Raw genomic sequence first — 6,529 nt, 5'->3', positions numbered from 1 at the left:
CATAGAAATAAGAGTTCAAAAACTAAGAAAATGGCCAACTTAATCATAGGGATAAGTCTGGAGTTGAATATTATATCCCCGAACTTAATTGGGAAAATCGAACGACAACAGAAGATAAAGTACATGAGACTGAATTGGTGAAATAGAATTTTATGACTTTTGACTAAAACACTGCTGATTTTCTTCTAGGCTTTGCTGTCCAGTTTTAAGGATTTGTGTCCTGTCTTGAGCTGTCGTTAGGTTCATGTACCTATCATTTGAACAGAATACTAACCTGTTTCCTGGCTTTAAGTTTTAAGCAAAATTCCTTAGCATTTCTTTGATTTAAGTTAAAACTGCTTTTCTTGGGACCAGCAGTTAGTGTAATGGCTGTGTCGCTGGACTCCCACATAGTAGACCGCAGTTCAAGTCCCAGATCCAGTGACTTAAACTCACTCAAGGCATGTGTGCATGCGTGCCCAAGATTCCAAGAGGAGAATGGAGGAGAAGGCTCCTGAAACATTTCTAGTTTCATATATATATATACATATATATATGTGTGTGTGTGTGTGTGTGTGTGTGTGTGTGTGAAAATTTTTGACAATAGCATGCATGATTAAGCCACTATGCAGTATATTCTGGATGGGAAATCACATTTTGTATGCTGTGTCAATGCTTAGGGAATGAATGTAAATTAAGCTAAAAAAAGTTTTTAGAGAAAAAAATATTTCAGAAGTAAATTACAGTACACTTGTGACTAGATTCTAGCTTTGTCCATATTTTTAGTTTAACATATTTTGTGAATCAATAAATGTGGAAAAAAAGTTTAGTATGGAAGGGAGAGAGGGGAAAGGGAAAAAGTAAAAGTATGCTTAATTGACAAAAAAAAATGAGAAGCTATTTGCTGATAAGTTATGGAGTAATATTTTGGCTTGACTGACATGCATAGTATTTGTGCTGGAAAAAGAAATGTACACTGTAAAGACATGATTAAATGTAAATAAATAAATAAATTTTAAAAAAACCAATTCAAGGGGCCAGCAGTTAGCGTAATGGCTATGTCACTGGACTCCCATGTAGTTGACCACAGTTCGCGTCCAGGACACATTGGCTTAAAACTCACGCTGGGCACATGTGTGTGCGTGCCCAAGATCCCGAGAGGAGAATGGAGGAGAAGGGATTGCGGCATGGCCGTCCCCCTGGGGGGGCGATTTCTCGCTTTCTGTCTCTCTGTCTTTCTCTGTCTGTCTGGTGAGTGCACGTGCCCTATAGCAAAAACCTCTCAAAAAAGTTTTCAAAAAAATGCATACTATATTATCTAAACTATATTTTCTTAGATACACATAAGATATATTAATAAATTAAGGCTTTTAGGAGTTCTGAAATAAGAAAAACTGATTTTTGGAATAGTTATTTTATTTAGCTTTATTTATTTATTTATTTTAATTTTACCAGAGAGAGGGAGGGAAAGTGAGAAAGAAAGCTGCCAGGTCCAGGACTGAAACCGGAGTCAGTCATGTGGGAGTCCAGCACACTCAACCATCACACCACCTGCTGGCCCAGAAAACCAGATTTTACAAAACTTATTTGATACCATATAAAATATTTCATAAATCTTGCATTAAGATGATCTGGTATATTATATGTTAACACTTGGAAATTTTTCATAAAAGAATACATAATAGTTTCCTCATACTGCTTTTTAGCAGTATGTGAATAAGAGAGAAATAAAGATGAAAGATTTCTAGCAATAATCATAAGAGTAGATATTCTCTGCTTCCTCTTGTCTCTCTGAAACACCTTTTTTTCTTAATATCTTAGACAATACATTTCTATTTTCCTTCTACCTCACTAACTAATCCTACTTAGATTCTGTCGCGGGTTATCTTTTATCTACCCAATATCCCAATGGTCAGTCCTACAATATTTTCTCTATTCACACTCATGCATCTAGTGATATCATCCAGTCTTCCAACTTTAAATAGTGTTTTTATGACACAGGCCATTCTGTTTAAACAAAACCTCGATCATGTCATTCTCCAAACTTGATTGGCTTTCCATCTCCTTATAATGACTTGTAAGACCCTATCTAATCTTTACAGTGCTACAATCCCATTTTCTTTGTGACTGCACTTCTCTTAACTATTCCCTTTTCAACCCTAGCTGCACAGATCCCCTCCTAGTTCCTCAAGACCCTGGGTCAACCTTTTCCCTTACTGTTTCCTCAGTCTGGACTGCTCTTCCCCTTAGGTAACTGTGTGGCTCATTTACTCAGCTTCACATCTTTACTTCAGTATCAACCAGTAAGACCTCCCTGGGAACCCTGTCTAAAATTGAACACTGCTTCCTCTACTCCCTACTTTATTTCCCTCCTTGATTTTTTTTTCCGCATGGTATTTAACTACATCAAACTTACATTTATTTATCTTACTTGTTTATTTTATTTAATTATTTCTTCAATTTGAAGATAAGTTTCACATTTCATTCATTGTCACACCCTTACTGCTCAGAACATCCCTGAAACATAGAATATGTTTAACAAGTATCTGTAAATGCCTATGTTTTCTATCTTAATATATAACTTGTGAAGGTCACAGTTCATTATGACCATTTAAAAACTCTGATTTTTTTTCTTGCTTTAAATAACAACTTTCCTCTTTGTTTGGAAGAAAGGCTATAAGAATATCTGTAGGCTGAATTTCTCAAATAAGAGTTTCTTCTTTGTTCGTGTCCTTAGAATAGTACTCAATAAAATCCTTGTAATTTTTCTGTAAGAAATATCCAGGAAACATTTCTTCTGAAAGTCAGCAGGGATAGAAAAAAACCACATCTGAAGTCTCAAAATATTTCTTATAGTGTCCAAGAGTCTTTGCTCATATTGTTTTTCTCTACTCTTTTTTTCCCTTTATGATGGAGCACATGTATGTGAGTGGAGAGAGATGAGCACTCTCTATATGGTCACACCATGATACCCTTCCTCCAGTTCTCCAACCCATCAGATCTTGGGCACACACCAGCATGTTTCTACTAATTAGCCCAAGGATTTGAACTATGGCCACTATGTGAGATCTGGCTTCTCTTGAGCAGCACATTACTATGGTGCTATGGAGCCAGCTCTACTTTTCTCATCTCTACAATTACCATTATTTTTCTAATATACATGAAAATCAATTGTAAAACACTGATGTACAGAAAGAGAATGAATTCTCCCTATTAGGGTAAAAATTATCACTGTTCCAAATGTATAAATTCAATGTGGAGATAACAGGGAAGATCTCACTATTGAGTACACAGTAATGCTAGCCCTTTAGTTAGATGGGTAAGTGAAATGCCATTTCTATTTAGTCTACTGAGTAGCATTTAATAATAAACTATAGTTGAGAGTAAGTTTGCTCCACTTTTGTCTTTTTACTTTAGCTGTCTTCCCAAAGAAGCCTAGCACACAAAGTAATTGTCTTTATAATCCAAATCATCTGTAAAGTTACATATTTTAGTCATTTAATTCCAGGTATTTAAGTTACCCATAATCAGTAAGTCAGCCAAAAGGTATAGAGGTGGTTTTTTATTAGAAGACCAATAAGGAAGGAAAACAATGAACATCTATTGCTTGCCTCTCAGTCACTAGATTGAGAAATTTAGTGTGTGTGCATGATTCTTCATAACAGTGCCATGAGATGGCAATGGTATCTCCACTTACTCTGATGAAATCATTTGACCAAGGTGTCATAGCCAGTAAATACAAAAAGAAAAAAAAAGAGTTTATAGGCAGGTCTAAATCTAAAGACTGTCATTCTAATATTGTTTTTTCTCTGTGGTGTGTTCATATAAAATTAATGGGAAGAATCTTTTGTTGTTGTTGTTAGTTAATTCTTTTTTTTATTTTTTTCCCTCCTCCAAATGTCCTTCCTTAGATCCCTCTTCTCCACACACTCCACTTTTGAGTAGCAAGTAAGTATAACTCTATCAGTAGTTTTAAGCTGAACCTTTGCTTTCATGTCCATAAACTAAAAGAAACCCACAGTTGTACATGAGATAGGTGGATTTGTGTCTCCCCTCGGCCAGCTTTCCTGAAACTTACAAAACTTAAAAATAATATGGTGTTTAGAAGAGGAAACTTCAGGTCCGGGTGGCTACCTATACTTAGCATCAGAATAATAGTTTTCTAAGTATAAGAAACTATATCCTGTAGCTCCACTGCTCAAAATTCTCCAATGGTGTCTCAAGTAGAAGCAGCAGCTCTTACACTGTCACCCAAGGTGCCATGCGATATGTTTTCTCTTCAATCCAGTCTCCTATCATTCTCCCCCTTGCCCATCACTTTTTCTTCTATCTAGAATTCCTTTCCCCCAAACAATTTGTACCTCGCTTCACTACTTTCTTCAGCTCTTTGACTATTACCTTCATGGAAGAACCTTCTTGACCACTCTAGCTTGGACATGGTCATTCTGTCAGCATGTCTATATGCAGCATCCTCCCCATATACCCAGCATATCCTACTCTCCTCCCTTTCTTTACTTTGACATGCTATATATTGTTATACATTTTATGTATTTCTATTTATTATTATCCATACCTCCAATTCTTACATTAGAATGTGAGATTTACGAGGGCAGAGATTTCATGTGTTTTGTTAGCTGATATAAACACATTGTCAATACCAGTATGGTCTACATATTTTCAACAAATACTGGTTTAGTAAATCAAAACATTTGAAAGTTGAGGATACAGCATTTTCCCAACTTATAAGTAGTAAAGTTTGGGACCAGCAGTTGGTGTAATGGCTATGTCGCTGGACTCCCATGTAGCTGATTGTAGTTCAAGTCCCAGACCTGTTGGCTTAAACTCACGTCAGATGCGTGTGCGTGTGTGAACAAGATCCTGAGAGGAGAATGGAAGAGAAGGGATTCTGGCTTGGCCATCCCCCCGGAGGGTGATTTCTCACTTTCTGTCTCTCTCTTTCTCTCTGTCTTTCTGGTGAGTGCACATGCCCTCTAGCAAAAACCTCCTAAAAAAAAAAAATGAAACAACCTTAGAGGATTATCTTTTTGAGATAGACAAAACTGATGTTGCAAACCTATGGCCCATGATCTGGATCACTGTTCTCTAATTACAGGATAATTTTGAGGCTGACAGTCAATCTCATGTAACAGTAAGCATAATTCAAAATAGATTCCTTAACATTTGGTGGAGGGACAGGGAGGCAAGGCATTAATGGCACAAAGAGGTATGGTATTATCTGTTGAAGATATTTTGTAGTTTTATCAACAGTACTAGGGAGAAATGTTCACCTGTTGAAATAACCATTTTGTAAGACAAATAATAATGTGATTGAATGTATGGAAGAAAATGAAATGAATAAATAAATAAATAATGTATTAAAAAAGGCCTGTGGCGCTCAGTTCCTTCCACGTGGTCACTGGGGAAAACCTGCCGCTGTGCTGACCGTGCTCTGCCGGACACGGTGTCCATGACGAGTGGACAAAATATGAATAACCCTACCTTCTCCTGAAGCACTGGATGCTGCTCAGAGATAAATTTTAGAATTTTTGGTCCCTTTTTCCATGAAAAGAAAACATACTGAAATTTTGATGGAGTATTTGTATCAGTGACAGAGACAGCACTTTATTTTGACGAATTTTTTAAAAGTGATCATCTTTGTAAAGAGTGTTCCTATGGCAGCTGTGTTTGTGGAGGGTCTTGGTGTCTTTAAGTGAATGAAGCCTCTGGTTCCCTCCTGCATTTCTTTGACCTGCCTAGCACTCCTGGATAAATTTTAGAACTTTTGGTCTCTTTTTCCATGAAACAAAACATACTGGAATTTTGATGGAATATTTGTATCAGTGACAGAGATAGCACTTCATTTTGATGAATTTTGAAAAAGTGATCATCTCTGTAAAGGATTATTGCCTGTGCTCTGGGGATCTTATTTAAGAAGTCTTTGCCTACTGTGATGTCTCCAAGAAGTTCTCTTGTGTTTTATACCAATAGTTTTATAGTTTTAGGCTTTATGTTTCAATCTTTGATCCATTTTGAGTTGACATTTGTTAATGGTGAGACATTGTGTTCCAGTTTCATTTTTCTGCAGGTGAATATCCAGTTTTTCCTACACCACTTGCTGAAGAGATTTTCTTTTCCCTACTGACTTGTCTTATGCCCTTTGTCAGAAATCAGTTCTGCATGTTTCGGGATTAATTTTGTTCCATTGCTTTACATGCCTGTTACTGTGCAAATACCATACTGTTTTGATTATCCCAGCTCTGTAATATGTTTTGGGGTCAGAGAGTGAGATGCCTCCTACTTCATTCTTTTTGTGCAGTATTGCTTTGATGATGTGGGGCTTTTGATGATTCCAGTAAAATTTTATTATTATTTAAAAAAAGATTGTTGGGAACCAGCAGTTAGCGTAATGGCTATATCGCTGGACTCCCACGTAGTCGACTGTGGTTCACATCCCGGACCCAGTGGCTTAAAACTCACGCCGGGCACATGTGCGTGCGTGTCCAAGATCCCGAGAGGAAAATGGAGGAGAAGGGATTGCGGCGTGACCATC

The sequence above is a fragment of the Tupaia chinensis genome, unplaced genomic scaffold, assembly GCF_000334495.1.
Source record: "Tupaia chinensis unplaced genomic scaffold, TupChi_1.0 Scaffold000369_1, whole genome shotgun sequence".
Lineage (NCBI taxonomy): Eukaryota > Metazoa > Chordata > Mammalia > Scandentia > Tupaiidae > Tupaia > Tupaia belangeri.
The sequence above is the reverse complement of the archived record's forward strand: the minus strand, read 5'-3'. Positions refer to the sequence as shown.